General features: G+C 56.7%; 1 protein-coding gene across 1 annotated transcript in view; it reads right to left on the bottom strand.

Moving 5' to 3' along the window:
- The window catches only part of LOC129198339 (class I histocompatibility antigen, F10 alpha chain-like), a 111792-nt gene that overhangs the window by 16155 nt on the left and 71109 nt on the right, over window positions 1-24528 (bottom strand). The window lies entirely within an intron of this gene.

Raw genomic sequence — 24528 nt, 5'->3', positions numbered from 1 at the left:
CTTGTCTCTAAATTGGAGAGACATGGATTTGACGGATGGACCACTCGGTGGATAAGGAATTGGCTGGATGGTCGCGCTCAAAGAGGTGTGGTCAATGGCTCAATGTCCAAGTGGAAACCAGTGACAAGTGGCATTCCTCAGGGGTCGGTATTGGGACCGGCACTGTTTAACATCTTTGTTGCCGACAAGGACAGTGGGATCGAGTGCACCCTCAGCAAGTTTGCCAACACCACCAAGCTGTGTGGTGCGGTCAACACGCTGAAGGGAAGGGATGCTGTCCAGAGGGACCTTGAGAGGTTTGAGAGGTGATGGCCTTAAGCTGCAGGAGGGGAGATGGAGATGAGATTAGGAAGAAATTCTTCCCTGTGAGGGTGGTGAGGCCCTGGCACAGGTTGCCCAGAGAAGCTGTGGCTGCCCCTGGCTCCCTGGAAGTGCTCAAGGCCGGGTTGAGGGGGCTTTGGGCAACCTGGGCTAGTGGAGGATGTCCCTGCCTGTGGCAGGGGGTTAGAACTGGATGGGCTTTGAGGTCCCTTCCAACCCAAACCAGCCTGTGATGCAATGGTTCTATGTCCCCAGCCATCCCCACCAGGTCCCTGCAGTGTCCCCAGCCATGTCCCCACCATCTACCCCCACTGCCACACCATGTCCCCCCCACATCCCCACCGTGTCCCCAGCCGTCCCCTGTGCCACAGGTGGCCGCCGTCCCCCAGGAGCTGCTGCTCTTCTCCCACTCACTCCAGGGCAACATTGCCTACGGGCCGGAGAGCTGGAGCCGGGCGCAGGTGACAGTGGCAGCCACCCGTGTGGGTGCCCACAACTTTATCACCCACCTGCCCCGGGGCTATGACACAGGGAGGAGGTGTTCCCCGAAATGGGGAGGCTGAGGTTTCCCTTTGCTGTTTTCTGCTTGGTTCCTCCTTGCAGGTTTATATTTTGATTCATGACTTGGTGACAGATGCAGAACCTCAGCTCATTTTGTGTGGGATGGGCTCTGAAGTCACAGCACAAGCTGTAATTCTGACCTGGAAACTGAGCAGCCTGATGCCTCTGGTGCCCGTCTGGTGAGTAACTGTTCCTTCCGCAGGAAATATAGAATATTTTCTTTCCTTCAGAGTCTTGCAACAGATTTGAATTAAATGCTAATGAGGGAGAGTGGGGCGGAGCAGGGGGCTGCACCAGGGAGCCGTGTCTGGTCCCGTCCTGCCCCGGAGCAAAAGTTTTTCTGCCGTTGGGGTGCTGGTGCAGGTGGTTTGGTGGGATTTCCGGAGCCTCTTTGGGGGCACGTGCAGCCCTTCTTCCCCATCCCCTCTCCAGCAGCTCTAACCCCCCATCCCCCTCCCTCTGCCTCCCTTCCCATCCCTCTTCTCCAGCTCGGGACGCAGATGTGGCTCCCCGCGAGCCCTGGGGGCCTCCTGAGTTATTTGGTGACTCTCCACATCCTGCGGCTGGGATCAGGTAGGGATCCTGCAGGGCTGGCGGGGGGGTTCTCCCCCTCCGGGGGGTAGGTGTGGGGCAGGTGAGGTGCCGTGGGGTGGGGGGAGTTGAGCCCAGAGCTGGGACCCGCATGGGTTTTGCTTTCCCTTGGGCTCTTTCTGCAATACGTCCCTTGCCCTGGGGGCACCTTCGGTCCCATCCTGCAGCGCTCTCCTCAAACGTTTCTGGCTTGCAGCAGGGCTGGCTGGGGTGGAGGTTGTTTTCTGGAGCACGTTCCTGCTCCCAGGAAACCTCCTTCTCCTTCCAGTCCTCCCACTGCCTCGCCACTTTCTCCACTGTCTTAGGACCATGGGGAGGGCAAAGCAATGCCCGTGGGATGGAGCGTGCACCAAGGTCACACCAAGCTCACCCCTTGCCATGCAATGCCCCTAAATTAACGTAGGCGCAATCTCCGTGTCTCTGTGTCCTTCTCCATCACCAAGCTGACTTCAGAGTGGTGGGACCAGACCACAATCTCCGTGTCTCTGTGGGGTGGTACGTCGTGCTGCCATGTCACTTGTCCCCCAGCGTGGACGCTCGGAGCTTGGACATCGGGTGGATCCGGCATCATGTCTCTGAAACAGTGCACCACTACCGAAATGGAGAGGACCTGTACAGGGATCAGATGGAGGAATATGTTGGGAGGACAGAGTTGGTCAGAGATGGTCTCTCCAGTGGACGCCTGGACTTGCGAATCTCTGGGTTGAGACCCTCTGACGATGGTCAGTACATCTGCACTGTGACAGATGGTGCCTCTTATGGAGAAGCTACGGTGGATGTGGAGGTGGCAGGTTTGTGGTGGGTGCGGTGTTTGCAGGGGCTGGTGCGGGTGTCCCTGGGTTTGTGTGTCCCTCCCAGAGCTCTGTCCCATCCTCAGGTGTGTGGATGAGGTGCCGAAGGACAGGAGCCGTTGAAAGAGGTGGGGTGCGAGGGGGCTGTTGCCTGCAGTGCCTGCCCAGGAGGGAGCACGCAGGTGGTGCTGGAGGTAGTTTTGTGGCAGACCCAAATGGATGTGGCGGATTTGGGGGGTGTTTGTTATGCCTGTGAAGGGTGTCCTGGTGATGTTGCGAAGGCCGTGGGGACAAGGTGCTGAGCAGCTCCTTGGGCTGAGAGCTGGGGCTGCCAGCCAAGCCAAGGCTGGGACCTGACGCTGTTAGGTGTGGAGCTGGGAAGAGATGTCTTTGTGGCTCTGAGCAGCTGGATCTTTGCTTTGGCTTTGCCCTTTGTGCCGTAGGAGACCTGGCACGTTGTCTGGAAGTGTTGGGGCTTCTTGAACAAAGACGGGTCAGTGCTGATGCTGCCTTGAGGTGCTGAAGCTCGGCAGCTGGGTCTTGCTCTGCTGGGCTGTTTTGTGGGAGATCTGGGGTTGTTTGGCATCAATGCTCTGTGGTTCCTGCACAAGTTGGGGTGGTTTTGGTGGACAGTCCCCCAGCCCTGGTGGGACCTGTGATGTGTCTGCTATTGGATTCGGTCATCACCTTTGAGTTGAGTCCATCCCACACTGACCCCAACCACGGGCTCTTCCCCAGCCACAGGCTCTGTCCCTCAGCTCTCCCTGGAGGCTTACGAGGACGGAGGCATGCGGGTGGTGTGTCGATCGGCCGGCTGGTACCCACAACCGGAGGTGCTGTGGAAAGATCCCAGCGGGCAGTGTCTCCCCTCGGCCTCCCAGAGACATTCCTTGGATGAGAGGGGCCTGTTTGACATCGAAGACATCATTGTTGTGTCCAATGGGAACAGACATGGGAAGTGGTCCTGCGTGGTCAGGAACAGCCACCTCAACCAGCAGCAGGAGACGTCCCTGCACATCTCAGGTGCTTTGAGCAGCTTTGATCTGGTCAGGTGCAAGGTGTGGGGTGTGGGGGCACGGGAGGGATGTGCACCTTCGCATCAGTTCTAGTGCATGACAGAACCAGAGCCTCGTGCGCTTCAGGTGAGCATTGGTATGTGCAGGGGAGAGAGAGGACTATGTCCCCTTGAGGCCAGGGCTCCCAGGACAAGGGGCTTGTCACCTAGAGCTTTGGGGGATTTGTCTTTTTATTCTTCTTCTGCTCAAACACGGGACTGTAAAACCATCCCTTTTCCTGCTGATGGTTTTGTTTCTCAGCTCCCTTTTTCCACAATGCCCATCCCTGGATGGTTGGTGTGGGGGTGCTCCTCGTGCTTTCAGTGATGTTCCTTGGCCTCGGTGCTTATCTGTGGAGAAGGAAAGGTAAGTGGTGTCAGAAGAATGTTTTGCCTTCACCAAAAAGCTCTTTGGGCAAAGGAAGGAAGGGCACAAGGACCCATGGTGGGGTGTGGGCGGGAGGACAGGGAGCACGGCCAGACTGTCTCTGGCTGGTGGGAAGGTGCAAGAGATCCATCTTGAGATGTTCCCAGGGATGAAGCCAGCTGCTGTCCTGACCCCCTCTTCCTCTGCCTTTGCTTTTCAGTGCTGCAGTCCCGAGAGCTGGGTGAGTCCTTCTGGCCCCTTCCCCCAGCAAAACCTCCAGGCAAAGGAGCCCCCCTGGGAGGGACTTGGGTTTGGATGGCTCTTCACCATTCTCTGGCCATTCATCTGGGTTGACGGAGCCCAAAATGGGGCAGGAGAGCTCTGGGATCAGGGGCTTCACTGGGCACGGGACATGTCCTGCCCCATGGAAAGAAACAGAGATCAACGTGGGGAGCAGAGACCCAGCTGCAGGTCTGCCCTCTCCTGTACTGGTGCTGATGGAAAGGGATGTCCTCCACTCATCACCCTTCATGTCCCTTCGCTCTTTGGTGGTGAGGTGCTGACACCTGCGTCAATCTCCTTATTCTGCCCAGTCGTGAAAACCTTGCTCGAAGCTGTGCCTTGCTGATCCTTCGTCTGGAGCAGCAATTTCCAGATGTTTTCCCAGTATTCAGTTAGCTTCAAGCAGGCTGAGCCTTTTATCTTTGAGTCAGGCTTAAGTCCAGAGTGCCTGGGTGGGCTGACGGGGGGATAGGAGGGCAGGGAGCCCTTCCCAGGAGCAAGGTGGTCTTTTCCAATTCCCCAGGCAAAGAGTTGGGGATCTGCCCAAACTCTGTTTGCTCCTGTGGGAGCAGCCATGGCATGAGAAGCTGTCCCCTCTGATCACTTATTGCTTTTGGTTTTGCTTTCCAGAGACAACAGTTGCAGGACTGAAGGGTGAGTGTCTGTGAGCTCTGTCATGGCATGGGGTCCTGTCCCGGGTGCTGTGTGCTCGGCCCTGTGAGAGACCGGACTGTAAGAACATTTGTCTCAAAGATTGCTTGCTCAAGCAGAAATCCCCTCCAGCTACTGAGTGGGATAAGGACAATTGCCGGGTCCTAGAGACTTTCAACCTGTGAAAAACGCCCTTCGGGGTCATGGACCTCTCAGTCAGATGACAGTTGTTTGAACAACAGTGCTGGAACTGCAAGAAGTGTGTGCACATATGCAGGAACACGGAGACATGTCGCACGTGCTGTTGTGAAAACCACCACTGGTATAAAAGGGAACTGCCAAGATAAGGGGGTCCGCACCTTCACCCACCATAACAGAATGAGAGATTTGGACCCCTGAGATGCTGTGGATTCCTGCCTTCACCCACAAGACGCTGTGGTTTTGCACCTCCACCCACCACCGCAGAGTGAGAAATTTGGACCCCCCGAGACGCTGTGGATCCGTGGCGGTGACTATACTTGCGTTTCTATCCCAGTGTCTTGCTTGGTTTTCTCCCTTTCTTTTCTGCTCTGTCCTGTCGCTCTTATTGGTTACCTTCACCTTTTTTTATTATTTTTTTTCATAATAAAAACTGTTTCCAGTATACAGCATTTGACCTCGTTTGTGTCTTAATCTTGCTCTGGGGATCATATCGAAACCTCTCCGACACTAGATCGAGACAGGCCCTTTCCCTCCTTGCCTGTCCTCTCCATCCCTGCATCCTCCAGCTCTGGGAAAGCCCAAGGCAATGTGCCTGGCAGGGTGGGCAGCTCGGGGACACCAGCCCACGCCTGGACCCTCGCCCCTGCCCAAAGGTGATGGGGGCCGGCTGGGGGATGTGACCAGCTCTTGTCTCTCCTTGTAGCCTGGAGAAAGTTTCTACTTCCCCATCATCCAGGTAATTGCATATTTTAGTGCCATTCTGGGTGGTTCTCCTCCCTGTGCTTGTGTGCAAGGGGCATCTGGGCTGGGCAGTGCCCGGGACTGGCCGTGCCTGGGTGTGTTTGGTGACTCAGACACCCCCGAGCAGGGCACTAGCCTGTTCTCCACCGCGTTTTCTTGCCTTTCCAAGGCATTGTGAGTGGCATCCCTGGGGCCAAGAGGAGCCCTCTGCCACCCCCCTGAGAGCCCATGCACTGCCCAGACCCAGCCACTGCCTCCCCATGCTGCTCCTCCCTGCTGGGGCTGCAGCCCCACCGTTGCCTGTTCCCAGGGGACCCAGCTGGGCCGTGGCCGTGCTGGGGCCGGCCCCGTCATGGGCATCTCTAGGAGGAAGGAGATGCCCTGTGTGCTGCCCCGCAGGGCAGAGCCTGGCCCCAGGGTGCTCAAACCCTGCCCACGACGCAGCTCTGCCCCTGATGCTCTGGCTCCTCCTGTCCCCTGCAGACGTGGTGACCCTCGATCCAAACTCGGCTCATCCTGAACTTGTCCTGTCAGTGGATGGGAGAAGTGTGAGAAGGGGAAGAGCACGGCAGGACCTGCCCAACACCCCTGAGAGATTTGACACTCGGTGCTGTGTGCTGGGCCAGGAGGGGTTCAGGGAGGGGAGGCACTGCTGGGGGGTGGAGGTGAAGGGGGAGGTGGGAGGTGATTCCTGGTGGGCTGTGGGGGTGGCCAGGGACTCTGTGGACAGGAAGGGGGATGCGGACCTGAGCCCTGCAGGAGGGATCTGGGGGGTGCAGCACTGGGAAGGGCACTTTGTGTCTCTCACCTCTCCTCCCCTGTCCCTGGGCCGGGTCCCCAGGAGATTCTGGGTCTATCTGGACTGCACGCAAGGGTTGGTGACTTTCATCGATGCTGACAGTGGGGTCGAGATCTTCACTTTCCCACCAGCCTCATTCAATGGAGAGATCATCTGACCCTGGTTTTGGGTGGAGACAGAGGAAACACAGCTGTGCCTGAGGGACTGCACCTCCTAGACCCTCTGCCCCCCTTCCATCCCCACCACAGCCCCAGACAGCCCCTGCCCTTCTGCAGACACTGCCTGCTCTCCTCTCCTCCATCCCGCAGCAGCACATGTCCCTCTCTGCCCTGCCCAAGCCCACCCTGCCCAGGCACAGCACCATGGCCTTCAAGAAAGCTTTGTGGGTGACCATGGAGTGTGGCCGTGCTGGTTCCTGGGGGCTTTTGGTCCTGATTCCTGCCTGCCGCGAAGGGCATTTGCAGCCAGCGCACTTGGAGCAGTGGTTGGAGCAGGAGCCTGGGGGCAGCTCCCTGCAGGATGAGCACGGGGAGTGGGGGGCGGAGGCGGGGGGCACTCACAACTCAGGCACCCCCTTCTCTTCCTTCTGGGCACCCCCAAACTTTGCCAGCACCCCCTGTCCCCAGGATGCCCCTGCTCTCTCAGCATCCTTCTACACCACACAATCCTGTTGGGAGCAAGACTGATTGGTCTTTCCCTAATCCCCTTCCTCGCTGGGTACTCGGTGCCTGCGGCTGCGGCTCGTTGCTGCTTTTGGGGATGGGGCTGAGTGTGCGAAAGCATCTTGGTAACCGAGGGGCTTTAGTTGCAGCAGCAGAGGAACCTTCTGAGTGGAGAAAGAATTTCCCAACCTGGGGCTCTTTTAGGGTGATATTTAGCAATATTGATTGCTGTGGCTGCTGCTGCTCCGTGGTTTTGGTACTGTAGCAGAGCCAGGGACTGTTGGCTGGGGTGGGGTGGGATGGGAGGGTGCCGGGAGTGGGGTGGAAGGGTAGCTGAACCCGGCAGGGCATGAGAAGGGGTGGGGGACACACAAGAAGCAGGGACTGGGGCTGCGGGAATGAAGAACAAAGCAGAGCCCAGGCAGCCTGGGTGCTCGCAGCCGGTACCAATGCTCGGAGCCGCTTCCGGTGATGCCACATCCCTGTAGGTAATGGGCAGAGGATGGCCGGGGTTGGGGACGAGATACCCCCGCTGCACTGACCTGGGGGGTTTCTGGGTCATCCTTCTGCTCCCCCTGCCCTCTTTTGAAGCTGGACTCTGGTAGACAGCCAGACAGACGAAAGGCGTTGTTAGGACTGTTTAGGCGGCTGGGCGAGACCGCAGCCCCGGTGTCAGTGGGGCTGTGAAAGTGCTGCTGAGGGAGGTTTCATGGTAGAAACTTTGGGCACTGAGTGTTGTAGCCAAGTCCCTGCTCGACTTTGTGATGTGCCTGAAGGAACAAAGCTTCCCAGCTGTGTGCTGGGGCTGGGCAGCCCAGGTGGGTGCCATGAGGCTGGGGCTGGGCAGCCCAGGTTTTCCAAAGGCTGGAGGTGGGCAAGGGCCAGGGCAGCTCTTTGTGCAGCCCCTGAGGCTGGGGCTGGCCCTGCTGGGCCAAGGGCTCTAGCTGGGGAGGGGGCTGCCTGCCCTTGCCTGCCCTTGCCAGCTGGCCTAGGAGGGAAGGGAAGGGGAAGGGGAAGGGGAAGGGGAAGGGGAAGGGGAAGGGGAAGGGGAAGGGGGAGGGGGAGGGAAGGGAAGGGAAGGGAAGGGAAGGGAAGGGAAGGGAAGGGAAGGGAAGGGAAGGGAAGGGAAGGGAAGGGAAGGGAAAGGAAAGGGAAGGGAAGGGAAGGGAAGGGAAGGGAAGGGAAGGGAAGGGAAGGGAAGGGAAGGGAAGGGAAGGGAAGGGAAGGGAAGGGAAGGGAAGGGAAGGGAAGGGAAGGGAAGGGAAGGGAAGGGAAGGGAAGGGAAGGGAAGGGAAGGGAAGGGGCTGCCCCCACAGGCAGCTGCCTCCAGCAAGGAGCAGCCCGTCCCCGTGGCAAGGAAGGATCCCTCCCAGCAATGCCCGAATTCACGCACCACCAGCACACAGCGCTGGGAGCTCGGTGCCTCCGTCTGCCATGTGCATGAGCTGCCGTGCGTCCGGGAAGCCTGGTGGGAGAGGAGTGTGGAGGTACCCGCCACCTGCTCCTGGGTGGGCGAGGGTCAGGCAGCCGGCACTGTGGAGGAGCAAGGGGCGGAGGCAGAGAGAGGCCTCGGGGTGCTCTAAGGTCTCCCGTGGGTGAGTGTACTTTAATGCCATGCAGCTACGAAGGGGTGGAACCCATCCCTATTTCCGTAGTGACAGGGGGATCCCAACAGTTGACTCTGCTGGAGGCTGAAGTGAGTCTAACTGGGAATGAGTGGCAAAAGCCCCCCATTGTGACTGGCCCAGAGGCTCCGTGCATCCTGGGCATAGACTACCTCCGGAGAGGGTATTTCAAGGACCCAAAAGGCTACCGGTGGGCTTTTGGAATAGCTGCTTTGGAAGGGGAGGAAATTGAACCATTGTCTAGTCTGCCCGGTCTCTGAGGACCCTTCTCTTGTGGGGTTGCTCAGGGTTGAAGAACAACAGGTGCCAATCACTCCCACAACAGTGCGCCAGCGGCAACACCGCACCAACCGAGACTCCCCGGTTCCCATCCATAAGCTGATTCGTCAACTGGAGGGTCAGGGAGTGGTCAGCAGAACCTGCTCACCCTTTAACAGTCCCATATGGCCAGTGCAGAAGTCCAATGGAGAGTGGAGGCTGACAGTAGACTATCGTGGCCTGAATGAATTCACGCCGCTGATGAGTGCTGCTGTGCCAGACATGGTGGAACTTCAATAGGAACTGGAGTCAAAGGCAGCCCAGCGGTACGCCACAATTGATATTGCTAATGCGTTTTTCTGAGTCCCTTTGGCGGCAGAGTGCAGGCCACAGTTGGCTTTCCCTTGGAGGGGTGTCCAGTCCACCTGGACCCAACTGCCCCAGGGGTGGAAACACAGCCCCACCATTTGCCATGGCCTGATCCAGGCTGCATCGGAACAGGGTGACGCTCCGGAGCACCTGCACTACATTGATGACATCATCGCATGGGGCAACTCAGCAAAGGAAGCTTCTGAGAAAGGGAAGAAAATAATCCAAATCCTGCTGAAAGCTGGTTTCACCATAAAACAAAGTAAGGTCATGGGACCTGCACAGGAGATCCAGTGTGAAAGGAATAAAATGGCAAGATGGGCGTCATCGGATCCCAATGGATGTCAGTAACAAAACAGCAGCCATGTCTCCACCAACGAACAAAAAAAGCCAAAGCAGGCTTTCTTAGGTGTTGTGGGTTTCTGGAGAACACGTGTTCCAAATGACAGTCTGATTGTAAGCCCTCTCTACCACGTAACCTGGAAGAAGAACGATTTTAAATGGGGCCCTGAGCAACAACAAGCTTTTGAGCAAATCTAATAGGAAATAGTTCATGCGGTGGCCCTTGGGCCAGTCCGAGCAGGACCAGATGTAAAGAATGTGCTCTACAGCGCAGCCAGGGAGAACGGCCCTGCCTGGAGTCTCTGGCAGAAAGCACCAGGGGAGACTCAAGGTCGATCCCTGGGGTTTTGGAGTCGGCGGTACCGAGGATATGAGGCCTGCTACGCTCCGACTGAAAAAGAGAAACTGGCAGCATATGAAGGGGTTCCAGCTGCTTCAGAAGGGGTTGGTCCTGAAGCACAACTCCTCCTGGCACCGCGACTGCCGGTGCTGGGCTGGATGTTCAAAGAGAGGGCCCCCTCTACACACCATGCAATGGGTGCTACGTGGAGTAAGCGGGTTGCACTGATCCCACGACGGGATCGAATAGGAAACCCCAATCATCCAGGAATTATGGAAGTGATCACGGACTGGCCAGAAGGCAAAGATTTCAGAATGTCGCCAGAGGAGGAGGTGACACACGCTGAAGAAGCCCCACCATACAATAACCTGCCAGAAAATGAGAAGCCCTACGCCCTGTTCACTGACGGGTCCTGTCGCATCGTGGGACAGCATCGGAGGAGGAAGGCTGCTGTATGGACTCCTACACGGCGAGTCAAGAAGCTGCAGAAGGAGAAGGTGCCAGTCTGCAGAGGTGAAAGCCATCCAGCTGGCTCTAAACATTGCTGAAAGAGAAAGTGGCCGATTCTCTTGATGCGCTGCAATCAGGCAAGCCAAGTGGCTAAAGCCTGTCTGCTATGGAGGACGATGGCTGAAATATGGGGAGGCCTGGCAGATTGATGACATCACATTCCCACAAGCCCACCAAGGCAAGCGCCATGTACTTACAATGGTGGAAGCAACCACCGGATGGCTGGCAACATATCCCATGTCCCATGCCACTGCCCGGAACACTGTCCTGGGCCTTGAAAAGCAAGTCCTGTGGGGACATGGCACCCCAGAGAGAACTGAGTCAGACAACGGGACTCATTTTCGGAACAACCTCACAGACGCCTGGGCCAAAGCGCGTGGCACTGGGTGGGTGTATCACATCCCCTACCGTGCAGCAGCCTCTGGGAAAATCAAACAATACAGTGGACTGCTAAAGACTACCCTGAGAGCAATGGGTGGTGGGACCTTCAAACATTGGGACGCACGTTTAGCAAAGGCCACCTGGTTAGTTAACACTAGGGGGTCTACCAATCGAGCTGGCCCTGCCCAATCAAAACTTCCACGCCCTGTAGAAGGAGGTAAAGTCCCCATAGTATGTATGGAGAATATGTTGGAGAAGACAGTCTGGGTTAGCCCTGCTTCAGGCAAAAACAAACCCATCTGTGGCATTGCTTTTGCTCAAGGACCTGGGTGCACCTGGTGGGTGATGCGGAAGGATGGGGAAGTCCGATGTGTACCTCAGGGGGATCTGATTTGGGGTGAAAATAGCCAATAAATTCAATTGTCTGTCGTTAATTGCTAAACAAACCTGGCATTGTACGTTATCATTGCCACAATTACTATACGCTCTATCAAGGGTATTACAGTAAGAATCACCCAAATTAATGAAGGATGAATGCTGCGATGATGGAACTAGAACTAGCCTTAGCAATCGGCGCTCACCAACGGCCTTGAAAAATCAACATCTTACACCCACAGACCACGAGCGTGGACCACGCCAGATACATAGCCGCAAGTTCCAGATGCAGCATGCAACGTTCCCACAGCACATGTCATCGCTCCTGCCCTGAGAGACCGTTGTGACAGATGGAGCCCAAAGTCACAGACAAAATGAACTCAGTGGACACCTATAGACTAAGGGAATGAGATCTGTGTGTCTATATGTATCTCAAACACAGGGGAAAGGGTGCTGATTAATTGGGACATGTAGGGTCTGGGCATGCCGTAGAAGGTATGGAATAAGGGGTGGGTAATGTCCTGGGTTTGGCTAGGATAGAGGTAATTTTCACCAGAAGCTGGGATGGGACACAGCCAGGACAGGTGACCCAAACTATCCACAGGGAGTATTCCCTACCATGTCACATCATGCTCCGTTGTAGTGGGTTGACCCTGGCTGAAGGCCAGGTGCCCACCAGAGCCGCTCTCTCACTCCCCTCATTCACTAAACAGGGGAGAAAAGGCATAACGAAATGCTTGTAGCTCGAGACAAGGACAGGGAGAGATCACTCACTAATTGTTGTCACGAGCAAAACAGACCAAACTTAGAGAGGGAATTCATCTAATTTATTACTAGGCAAAACAGAGTAGAGCAATGAGAAAATAAAATCAACTCTTAAAACACTTCCCCCCACTCCTCCCATCTTCCCGGGCTCAACTTCACTCCCGGCTTCAACCTTCCCACCCCTCAGCGGCACAGGGGGACGGGGCGTGGGGGTTACGGTCAGTTCATCTCATGTTGTTTCTGCCGCTTCTTCATCCTCAGGGGGAGGACTCCTCTCATCGTTCCCCTGCTCCAGCATGGAGTCCCTCTCACGGGGTGCAGACCTTCAGGAGCAAACTGCTCCAGCGTGGGGTCCCCCACGGGGTCACAAGTCCTGCCAGCAAACCTGCCCTGGCGTGGGCTCCCCTCTTCACGGGTCCACCGGTCCGGCCTGGAACTTGCTCCAGTGTGGGCTTCCCACGGGCCACAGCCTCCTTCAGGTGCCTCCACCTGCTCCGGCGTGGGGTCCTCCACAGGCTGCAGGTGGAATCTCTACACCCCCTCATCCTTCCTCCATGGGCTGAAGGGGGACAGCCTGCCTCACCATGGTCTTCACCACGGGCTGCAGGGGGATCTGTGCTCCGGTGCCTGGAGCTCCTCCTCCCCCTCCATCTGCACTGACCTTGGTGTCTGCAGAGTTTCTTACATCTTCTCACTCCTCTCTCCGGCTGCAAAAGCTCCCTCTCTAAGTGTTTTTCTTCTTCTTAAATATGTTATCACAGAGGCGCTGATTGGCTTGGCCTTGGCCAGCGGCGGGTCCGTCTTAGAGCCGGCTGGCATTGGCTCTGTCAGACACAGGGGGAGCTTCTAGCAGTTTCTCACAGAAGCCACCCCTGTAGCCCCCCCGCTACCAAAACCTTGCCACGCAAACCCAACACATCCGTATAAAAGGGGGGTGGCACGTCTCCAGGGCACATGGCTCCGGGACAGTCCGACTGCAGGATGGGTCTGAGGGTGCGGTCTAAGTTCTATGGCCATTGGGTGAGAAGCTGCACTGTGTCACCAGTTCTGTACATTCTGTTAAGTACTGTTGTTGTTATTTCCCTCTCCCCTTGCTGTCCCAGTAAACTGTCCTTATCCCAACCCGCAAGGCTTTGCCTTTGTCTTCCCATTCTCCTCCCCATCCCACTGGGGGAGTAGGGGATGAGTGAGCGGCCGCGTGGTGCTCAGCTGCCAGCTGGGGCTAAACCAAGACAGAGGGAGGTCTCAGGCCAGGCAGCCCTTTTGGGGCTGGCACCTTTGGCCTGGGAGCAGGGCCTCGACGTTTTCACTTTGAAATCCCCAATCAGCCAAACTCGGCTCATTCCCAACTTGTCCTGTCAGCGGATGGGAGAAGTGTGAGAAGGGGAAGAGCACGGCAAGACCTGCCCGACACCCCTGAGAGATTTGACACTCAGTGCTGTGTGCTGGGCCAGGAGGGGTTCAGGGAGGGGAGGCACTGCTGGGGGGTGGAGGTGAAGGGGGAGGTGGGAGGGGATTCCTGGTGGGCTGTGGGGGTGGCCAGGGACTCTGTGGACAGGAAGGGGGATGCGGACCTGAGCCCTGCAGGAGGGATCTGGGGGGTGCAGCACTGGGAAGGGCACTTTGTGTCTCTCACCTCTCCTCCCCTGTCCCTGGGCCGGGTCCCCAGGAGACTCTGGGTCTGTCTGGACTGCACGCAGGGACTGGTGACTTTCATTGATGCTGAGAGTGGGGTCAAGATCTTCGCTTTCCTATCACACTTGTTCAATGGAGAGACCATCCAACCATGGTTTTGGGTGGTGTCGTGTTTTTACCCCAGCCAGCAGATGAGCACCACACAGCCGCTTGTTGAGTCCCCTCCATTGGGATGGGGGAGAGAACTGGAAGAGTCAAAGTGAGAAACGGTTTTTCTCTTCCAGTTTTTGTGGTTAGAACGGAATTTTAAGGCTACCCTCTTGGTTTCAAAGCTGCAGAACCTCAGCTCATTGTGTGGGGGAAGGAGCCTGAAGTCACTCGCACAGTCAGTTATTCGGCACTGGAAACTAGACAAAGGTTGGATTTATTGGGCAGCCTGGTGCCTCCTGCAGCTCGTGCCTGTCTAGTGAGTGACTTTTCTTTCTGCAGGGGATTTAGAATATTTCTTTTCCTTTAGAGTCTTGAAACAAAGTTGGAATAAATGCTGGTGAGAGGGAGTGGGGCAGAGCAGGGGACTGCACCAGGGAGCTGTGTGTGGTCCCGTCCTGCCCTGGAGCAACGGTTTGTTCTGCCGTCAGGGTGCTGGTGCAGGTGGTTTGGTGGGATTTCCAGAGCCACTTTGGGGGCAGGTGCAACCCTTCTTCCCCATCCCGTCTCCAGCAGCTGTAACTCCCCATTGTTCTCCTTCTGCCTCCCTTCCCCTCCCTCTTCTCCAGCTCCAGATGCAGATGTGGCTCTTCCTGAGTTATTTGGTGACTCTCCACGTCCTGCGGCTGGGAACAGGTAGGGATCCTGCAGGGCTGGCGGGGCGTTTCTCCCACTCTGGGTGGCAGCTGTGGGGCAGGGGAGCTGCCGTGGGGTGAGGGGAGTTGAGCCCAGAGCTGGGCCCCGCATGGGTTTTGCTTTCCCTTGGGCTCTTTCTGCAATACGTCCCTTGCCCTGGGGGCACCTTCGGTCCCGTCCTGCACCGCTCCCCTCAAACATTTCTGGCTTGCAGCAGGGCTGGCTGGGGTGGAGGTTGTTATCTGGAACAGGATCCCGCTCCCAGGAAACCTCCTTCTCCTTCCAGTCCTCCCACTCCCTCGCCACTTTCTCCACTGTCTTTGGACCATGGGGAGGGCAAAGCAACGCCCATGGGATGGAGCGTGCACCAAGGTCACACCATGCTCACCCCTTGCCATGCAATGCCCCTAAATTAACGTAGGCGTAATCTCTGTGTCTCTGTCTCCTTCTCCATCACCAAGCTAACTTCAGTGTGGTGGGACCAGACCGCCCTTTCCGTGTCACCGTGGGTCAGGACATCATACTGCCATGTCGCTTGTCCCCCAGCATGGATGCTCAGAGCTTGGACATCAGGTGGATCCGGCCCCGGTTCTCCAAAACAGTGCACCACTACCAAAACGGAGAGGACCTGTACAGTGAACAGCTGAGGGAATATGTTGGGAGGACAGAGTTGGTCAGAGATGGTCTCTCCCGTGGACGCCTGGACTTGCGAATCTCTGCGTTGAGACCCTCTGATGATGGTCAGTACGTCTGCACGGTGACAGATGGTGCCTCTTATGGAGAAGCTACGGTGGATGTGGAGGTGGCAGGTTTGTGGTGGGTGCGGTGTTTGCAGGGGCTGGTGCGGGTGTCCCTGGGTTTGTGTGTCCCTCCCAGAGCTCTGTCCCATCCTCAGGTGTGTGGATGAGGTGCCGAAGGACAGGAGCCGTTGAAAGAGGTGGGGTGTGAGGGGGCTGTTGCCTGCAGTGCCTGCCCAGGAGGGAGCACGCAGGTGGTGCTGGAGGTGGTTTAGGGGCAGAGCCACATGGATGTGGTGGTTTTGCTGGGTGTGCGCGGTGTCTGTGAAGGGTGTCCTGGTGATGTTGTGAAGGCCGTGGGGACAAGGTGCTGAGCAGCTCCTTGGGCTCGGAGCTGGGGTTGCCAGCCAAGCCAAGGCTGGGACATGACGCTGTTAGGTGTGGAGTTGGGAAGAGATCTCTTCCTGGCTCTGAGCAGCTGGATCTTTGCTTTGGCTTTGCCCTTTGTGCCGTAGGAGACCTGGCACGTTGTCTGGAAGCGTTGGGGCTTCTTGAACAAAGACGGGTCAGTGCTGATGCTGCCTTGAGGCTCTGAAGCTCGGCAGCTGGGTCTTGCTCTGCCAGGCTGTTTTGTGGGAGATCTGGGGTTGCTTGGCATCAATGCTCTGCGGTTGCTGCACAAGTTGGGGTAGTTTTGGTGGCCGGTCCCCCAGGCCTCATGGGACCTGTGATGTGTCTGCTATCGGATTCGGTCGTCACCTTTGAGTTGAGTCCATCCCACACTGACCCCAACCACGGGCTCTTCCCCAGCCACAGGCTCTGTCCCTCAGCTCTCCCTGGAGGCTTACGAGGACGGAGGCATGCGGGTGGTGTGTCGATCGGCCGGCTGGTACCCACAACCGGAGGTGCTGTGGAAAGATCCCGATGGGCAGTGTCTCCCCTCGGTCTCCCAGAGACATTCCTCAGATGCGAGGGGCCTGTTTGGCATCGAAGGTGTCATCATTGTGTCCAATGGGAACAGACTTGGGAACTGGTCCTGTGTGGTCAGAAACAGCCGCCTCAACCAGCAGCAGGAGATGTCCCTGCACATCTCAGGTGCTTTGAGCAGCTTTGATCTGGGGTTCCTGGTGCAAGGTGTGGGGTGTGGGGGCACGGGAGGGGTGTGCACCTTCACATCAGTTCTAGTGCACGAGAGAACCGGAGCCTTGTGCGATCCAGGTGAGCAATGGTATGTGCAGGGGAGAGAGAGGACTATGTCCCCTTGAGGCCAGGGCTCCCAGGACAAGGGGCTTGTGAGCTAGAGCTTTGGGGCGTTTGTCTTTTTGTTCTTCTTCTGCTCAAACACGGGACTGTGAAACTATCCCTTTTCCTGCTGATGGTTTTGTTTCTCAGCTCCCTTTTTCCACAATGTCCGTCCCTCGATGGTTGGTGTGGGTGTGGTCCTTGTGCTTTCAGTTGTGTTCCTTGGCCTCGGTGCTTATCTGTGGAGAAGGAAAGGTAAGTGGTGCCAGAAGAATGTTTTGCCTTCACCAAAAAGCTCTTTGGGCAACGGAAGGAAGGGCACAAGGACATGATGGGGTGTGGGCAGGAGGACAGGGAGCAAGGCCACACCATCTCTGGCTGGTGGGAAGGTGCAAGAGACCCTCTTGAGATGTTCCCAAGGATGAAGCCAGCTGCTGTCCTGACCTCCTCTTCCTCTGCCTTTGCTTTTCAGTGCTGCAGTCCAGAGAGCTGGGTGAGTCCTTCTGGCCCCTTCCCCCAGCAAAACCTCCGGGCAAAGGAGCCCCCCTGGGAGGGACTTGGGTTTGGATGGCTCTTCACCATTCTCTGGCCATTCATCTGGGTTGATGGAGTCCAAAATGGGGCACGAGAGCTCTGGGGGTGTGGGCTTCACTGGGCATGGGACATGTCCTGCCCCATGGAAAGAAACAGAGATCAATGTGCAGAGCAGAGACCAAGCTGCAGTTCTGCCATCTCCACGCTGGTGCTGACGCAAAGGGATGTCCTCCACTCTTTGACCTTCATGTCCCTTCGCTCTTTGGTGGTGCGGTGCAGACACCTGCGTCAATCTCCTTATTCTGCCGAGTCGTGAAAACCTTGCTCGAAGCTGTGCCTTGCTGATCCTTCGTCTGGAGCAGCAATTTCCGGATGTTTTCCCAGTATTCAGTTAGCTTCAAGCAGGCTGAGCCTTCAATCTTTGAGTCAGGCTTAAGTCCAGAGTGCCTGGGTGGGCTGACGGGGGGATAGGCTGGCAGGGAGCCCTTCCCAGGAGCAAGGTGGTCTTTTCCAATTCCCCAGGCAAAGAGTTGGGGATCTGCCCAAACTCTGTTTGCTCCTGTGGGAGCAGCCATTGGATGACAACCTGTCCCCTCTGATCACTTATTGCTTTTGGTTTTGCATTCCAGAGACAACAGTTGCAGGACTGACAGGTGAGTGTCTGTGAGCTGTGTCATGGCATGGGGTCCTGTCCCGGGCGCTCTGTGCTCAGCCCTGTGAGAGACCGGACTGTAAGAACATTTGTCTCAAAGATCGCTTGTTCAAGCAGAAATCCCCTCCAGCTACTGAGTGGGATAAGGACGATTGCTGGGTCGTAGAGACTTTCAACCTGCAAAAAACGCCCTTCGGGGTCATGGGCAGCTCAGTCAGATGACAGTTGTGTGAAAAACAGGGCTGGAACTGCAAGAAGTGTGTGAGCATGTTCATGAACGTGGAGCCGTGTCACACATGCCATCGTGAAAACACAGAGCCATGTCGCACGTGCCGTTGTGAAAACCACCATCAGTATAAAAGGGAACTGCCAAGATGGGGGTGTCTGTGAATTTCCCCACAAGACACTGTGGATCTGCGCCTTTGTCCACCATTGCAGAACGAGAGATTTGGACCCCCGAGACGCTGTGGATCCATGGCAGTGACTATTCTTGTGATTTTATCCCAGAGTCTTGCTTGGTTTTCTGTCTTTCTTTTCTGCTCTGTCCTATTGCTCTTGTCAGTTAACTTTACCTTTTTTTTTTTTTTTTAATTTTTTCATAATACAAACCGTGTCCTATATACGGCATTTGACCCCGTTTGTGTCTTAATCTCGGTCTTGGGATCGTATTGAAAGCTCCCCAACGTTGGATCGGGACAAGGGCAAGAGGGATGTTAAGGTGATTCTCGGTCCCTTTTGGGGTCTAGATGAGCCCGCAGCCCCAGTGTGAGTGGGGCCGTGCGAGGGCCGGTGAGGGAGGTTTGAGGCCAGGCACCCATTTTGGGGCTGGCACCTTTGGCCTGGGAGCAGGGGCTCGACGTTTACAGTTTGGAGCATGAACTCTGATTTTGGTCGAGAGGGATGGTAAGGCAATGTTTGGCCCCTTTCGGGGTGCTGGGCCAGGAGGGGTTCAGGGAGGGGAGGCACTGCTGGGGGGTGGAGGTGAAGGGGGAGGTGGGAGGGGATTCCTGGTGGGCTGGGGGGGGGGCCAGGGACTCTGTGCACAGGAAGGGGGATACGGCCCTGAGCCCTGCAGGAGGGATCTGGGGGGTGCAGCACTGGGAAGGGCACTTTGTGTCTCTCACCTCTCCTCCCCTGTCCCTGGGCTGGGTCCCCAGGAGATTCTGGGTCTGTCTGGACTGCACGCATGGGCTGGTGACTTTCATCGATGCTGACAGCGGGGTTGAGATCTCCACTTTCCCACCAGTCTCCTTCAATAGAGAGATCACCCCCCCCTGCTTTTTAGAGGTGTCGCGGTTTTACCCCAACCAGTAGCTGAGCACCACACAGCCACTCACTCGCTCCTCCTCATCAGGATGCAGATAATTTTAGAGAGTGAAAATAACACCTTTTTTTTATTGCTGTTGCAAAACTGTTTGCTCCTTGCATGGGGAAAGGAGCCTGAAGTCACTCCCACAGACAGGAATTCTGCACTGGAAACTGGGCAACGGTTGGATTTATTGGGCACCCTGGTGCCTCCTGCAGCTTCCGCCCGTCCGGTGAGCGACTTTTCTTTCCACAGGGGATTTAGAATATTTCCTTTCCTTTAGAGTCTTGTCAGGGATTTGCAATAAATGCTGGTGGGGGGGAGTGGGGCAGAGCAGGGGGCTGCACCGGGGGAGCCGTGTCTGGTCCCATCCGGCCCTGGAGCAAGAGTTTGTTCTGCCGTCAGGGTGCTGGTGCAGGTGGTTTGGTGGGATTTCCAGAGCCGCTTTGGGGGCACGTGCAGCCCTTCTTCCCCATCCCCTCTCCAGCAGCTGTAACCCCCCATCGCCCTCCCTCTGCCACCCTTCCCCACCCTCTGCTCCAGCTCCAGACGCAGATGTGGATCCCCGCGAGCCCTGGGGGCCTCCTGAGTTATTTGGTGACTCTCCACGTCCTGCGGCTGGGATCAGGTAGGGATCCTGCAGGGCTGGCGGGCAGTTTTGCCCACTCTGGGGGGCAGCTGTGGGGCAGGGGAGCTGCTGAGGGGTGGGGGGAGGCGAGCCCAGAGCTGGGCCCCGCATGGGTTTTGCTTTCCCTTGGGCTCTTTCTGCAATACGTCCCTTGCCCTGGGGGCACCTTCGGTCCCGTCCTGCACCGCTCCCCTCAAACGTTTCTGGCTTGCAGCAGGGCTGGCTGGGGTGGAGGTCGTTTTCTGGAGCAGGTTCCCGCTCCCAGGAAACCTCCTTCTCCTTCCAGTCCTCCCACTCCCTCGCCACTTTCTCCAGTGTCTTTGGACCATGGGGAGGGCAAAGCAACGCCCATGGGATGGAGCGTGCACCAAGGTCACGCCAAGCTCACCCCTTGCCATGCAATGCCTCTAAATTAACGTAGGCACAATCTCTGTGTCTCTGTCTCCTTCTCCATCACCAAGGTTACTTCAGCGTGGTAGGACCAGACCGCCCTCTCCAGGTCACTGTGGGGCAGGATGTCGTGCTGCCATGTCACTTGTCCCCCAGCATGGATGCTCAGAGCTTGGATATCAGGTGGATCCGGCCCCGGTTCTCCAAAACAGTGCACCACTACCAAAACAGAGAGGACCTGTACAGTGAACAGCTGAGGGAATATGTTGGGAGGACAGAGTTGGTCAGGGATGGTCTCTCCAGTGGACGCCTGGACTTGCGAATCTCTGCGTTGAGACCCTCTGATGATGGTCAGTACGTCTGCACTGTGACAGAGGATGCCTCTTATGGAGAAGCTACAGTGAAGCTGGAAGTGGCAGGTTTGTGGTGGGTGCGGTGTTTGCAGGGGCTGGTGCGGGTGTCCCTGGGTTTGTGTGTCCCTCCCAGAGCTCTGTCCCATCCTCAGGTGTGTGGATGAGGTGCCGAAGGACAGGAGCCGTTGAAAGAGGTGGGCTGCGAGGGGGCTGTTGCCTGCAGTGCCTGCCCAGGAGGGAGCACGCAGGTGGTGCTGGAGGTGGTTTAGGGGCAGAGCCACATGGATGCGGTGGTTTTGCTGGGTGTTCGTTGGGGCTTCTTGAACAAAGACGGGTCAGTGCTGACTCTGCCTTGAGGCACTGAAGCTCGGCAGCTGGGTCTTGCTCTGCTGGGCTGTTTTGTGGGAGATCTGGGGCTGTTTGGCATCAATGCTCTGCAGTTCCTGCACAGGTTGGTGTGGTTTTGGTGGCCGGTCCCCCAGGCCTCATGGGACCTGTGATGTGTCTGCTATCGGATTCGGTCATCACCTTTGAGTTGAGTCCATCCCACACTGACCCCAACCACGGGCTCTTCCCCAGCCACAGGCTCTGTCCCTCAGCTCTCCCTGGAGGCTTACGAGGACGGAGGCATGCGGGTGGTGTGTCGATCGGCCGGCTGGTACCCACAACCGGAGGTGCTGTGGAAAGATCCCAATGGGCAGTGTCTCCCCTCGGTCTCCCAGAGACATTCCTCAGATGCGAGGGGCCTATTTGGCATCGAAGATGTCATCGTTGTGACCGATGGGAAGAGACTTGGGAACTGGTCCTGTGTGGTCAGAAACAGCCGCCTCAACCAGGAGCAGGAGACATCCCTGCACATCTCAGGTGCTTTGAGCAGCTTTGATCTGGGGTTCCTGGTGCAAGGTGTGGGGTGTGGGGGCACGGGAGGGGTGTGCACCTTCACATCAGTTCTAGTGCACGAGAGAACCGGAGCCTCGTGTGATCCAGGTGAGCAATGGTATTTGGAGGGGGAGAGAGAGGACTATGTCCCCTTGAGGCCAGGGCTCCCAGGACAAGGGGGTTGTGAGCCAGAGCTTTGGGACGTTTGTCTTTTTGTTCTTCTTCTGCTCAAACACGAGACTCTAAAACCATCCCTTTTCCTGCTGATGTTCTTGTTTCTCAGCTCCCTTTTTCCACAATGCCCGTCCCTCGATGGTTGGTGTGGGTGTGGTCCTCCTGCTTTTAGTGGTGTTCCTTGGCCTCAGTGCTTATCTGTGGAGAAGGAAAGGTAAGTGGTGCCAGAAGAATGTTTTGCCTTCACCAAAAAGCTCTTTGGGCAACGGAAGGAAGGGCACAAGGACATGATGGGGTGTGGGCAGGAGGACAGGGAGCAAGGCCACACCATCTCTGGCTGGTGGGAAGGTGCAAGAGACCCTCTTGAGATGTTCCCAAGGATGAAGCCAGCTGCTGTCCTGACCTCCTCTTCCTCTGCCTTTGCTTTTCAGTGCTGCAGTCCAGAGAGCTGGGTGAGTCCTTCTGGCCCCTTCCCCCAGCAAAACCTCCGGGCAAAGGAGCCCCCCTGGGAGGGACTTGGGTTTGGATGGCTCTTCACCATTCTCTGGCCATTCATCTGGGTTGATGGAGTCCAAAATGGGGCACGAGAGCTCTGGGGGTGTGGGCTTCACTGGGCATGGGACATGTCCTGCCCCATGGAAAGAAACAGAGATCAATGTGCAGAGCAGAGACCAAGCTGCAGTTCTGCCATCTCCCACGCTGGTGCTGACGCAAAGGGATGTCCTCCACTCTTTGACCTTCATGTCCCTTCGCTCTTTGGTGGTGCGGTGCAGACACCTGCGTCAATCTCCTTATTCTGCCGAGTCGTGAAAACCTTGCTCGAAGCTGTGCCTTGCTGATCCTTCGTCTGGAGCAGCAATTTCCGGATGTTTTCCCAGTATTCAGTTAGCTTCAAGCAGGCTGAGCCTTTTATCTTTGAGTCAGGCTTAAGTCCAGAGTGCCTGGGTGGGCTGACGGGGGGATAGGCTGGCAGGGAGCCCTTCCCAGGAGCAAGGTGGTCTTTTCCAATTCCCCAGGCAAAGAGTTGGGGATCTGCCCAAACTCTGTTTGCTCCTGTGGGAGCAGCCATTGGATGACAACCTGTCCCCTCTGATCACTTATTGCTTTTGGTTTTGCATTCCAGAGACAACAGTTGCAGGACTGACAGGTGAGTGTCTGTGAGCTGTGTCATGGCATGGGGTCCTGTCCCGGGCGCTCTGTGCTCAGCCCTGTGAGAGACCGGACTGTAAGAACATTTGTCTCAAAGATCGCTTGTTCAAGCAGAAATCCCCTCCAGCTACTGAGTGGGATAAGGACGATTGCTGGGTCGTAGAGACTTTCAACCTGCAAAAAACGCCCTTCGGGGTCATGGGCAGCTCAGTCAGATGACAGTTGTGTGAAAAACAGGGCTGGAACTGCAAGAAGTGTGTGAGCATGTTCATGAACGTGGAGCCGTGTCACACATGCCATCGTGAAAACACAGAGCCATGTCGCACGTGCCGTTGTGAAAACCACCATCAGTATAAAAGGGAACTGCCAAGATGGGGGTGTCTGTGAATTTCCCCACAAGACACTGTGGATCTGCGCCTTTGTCCACCATTGCAGAACGAGAGATTTGGACCCCCGAGACGCTGTGGATCCATGGCAGTGACTATTCTTGTGATTTTATCCCAGAGTCTTGCTTGGTTTTCTGTCTTTCTTTTCTGCTCTGTCCTATTGCTCTTGTCAGTTAACTTTACCTTTTTTTTTTTTTTTAATTTTTTCATAATACAAACCGTGTCCTATATACGGCATTTGACCTCGTTTGTGTCTTAATCTCGGTCTTGGGATCGTATTGAAAGCTCCCCAACGTTGGATCGGGACAAGGGCAAGAGGGATGTTAAGGTGATTCTCGGTCCCTTTTGGGGTCTAGATGAGCCCACAGCCCCAGTGTGAGTGGGGCCGTGCGAGGGCCGGTGAGGGAGGTTTGAGGCCAGGCACCCATTTTGGGGCTGGCACCTTTGGCCTGGGAGCAGGGGCTCGACGTTTACAGTTTGGAGCATGAACTCTGATTTTGGTCGAGAGGGATGGTAAGGCAATGTTTGGCCCCTTTCGGGGTGCTGGGCCAGGAGGGGTTCAGGGAGGGGAGGCACTGCTGGGGGGTGGAGGTGAAGGGGGAGGTGGGAGGGGATTCCTGGTGGGCTGTGGGGGTGGCCAGGGACTCTGTGCACAGGAAGGGGGATACGGCCCTGAGCCCTGCAGGAGGGATCTGGGGGGTGCAGCACTGGGAAGGGCACTTTGTGTCTCTCACCTCTCCTCCCCTGTCCCTGGGCTGGGTCCCCAGGAGATTCTGGGTCTGTCTGGACTGCACGCATGGGCTGGTGACTTTCATCGATGCTGACAGCGGGGTTGGGATCTCCACTTTCCCACCAGTCTCCTTCAATAGAGAGATCACCCCCCCCTGCTTTTTAGAGGTGTCGCGGTTTTACCCCAACCAGTAGCTGAGCACCACACAGCCACTCACTCGCTCCTCCTCATCAGGATGCAGATAATTTTAGAGAGTGAAAATAACACCTTTTTTTTATTGCTGTTGCAAAACTGTTTGCTCCTTGCATGGGGAAAGGAGCCTGAAGTCACTCCCACAGACAGGAATTCTGCACTGGAAACTGGGCAACGGTTGGATTTATTGGGCACCCTGGTGCCTCCTGCAGCTTCCGCCCGTCCGGTGAGCGACTTTTCTTTCCACAGGGGATTTAGAATATTTCCTTTCCTTTAGAGTCTTGTCAGGGATTTGCAATAAATGCTGGTGGGGGGGAGTGGGGCAGAGCAGGGGGCTGCACCGGGGGAGCCGTGTCTGGTCCCATCCGGCCCTGGAGCAAGAGTTTGTTCTGCCGTCAGGGTGCTGGTGCAGGTGGTTTGGTGGGATTTCCAGAGCCGCTTTGGGGGCACGTGCAGCCCTTCTTCCCCATCCCCTCTCCAGCAGCTGTAACCCCCCATCGCCCTCCCTCTGCCACCCTTCCCCACCCTCTGCTCCAGCTCCAGACGCAGATGTGGCTCCCCACGAGCCCTGGGGGCCTCCTGAGTTATTTGGTGACTCTCCACGTCCTGCGGCTGGGATCAGGTAGGGATCCTGCAGGGCTGGCGGGCAGTTTTGCCCACTCTGGGGGGCAGCTGTGGGGCAGGGGAGCTGCTGAGGGGTGGGGGGAGGCGA

The sequence above is a fragment of the Grus americana genome, chromosome 32, assembly GCF_028858705.1.
Source record: "Grus americana isolate bGruAme1 chromosome 32, bGruAme1.mat, whole genome shotgun sequence".
NCBI classification, from domain to species: domain Eukaryota; kingdom Metazoa; phylum Chordata; class Aves; order Gruiformes; family Gruidae; genus Grus; species Grus americana.
Note: the sequence above shows the minus strand (reverse complement) of the source record. Positions and strands in the feature narration are given on the sequence as shown.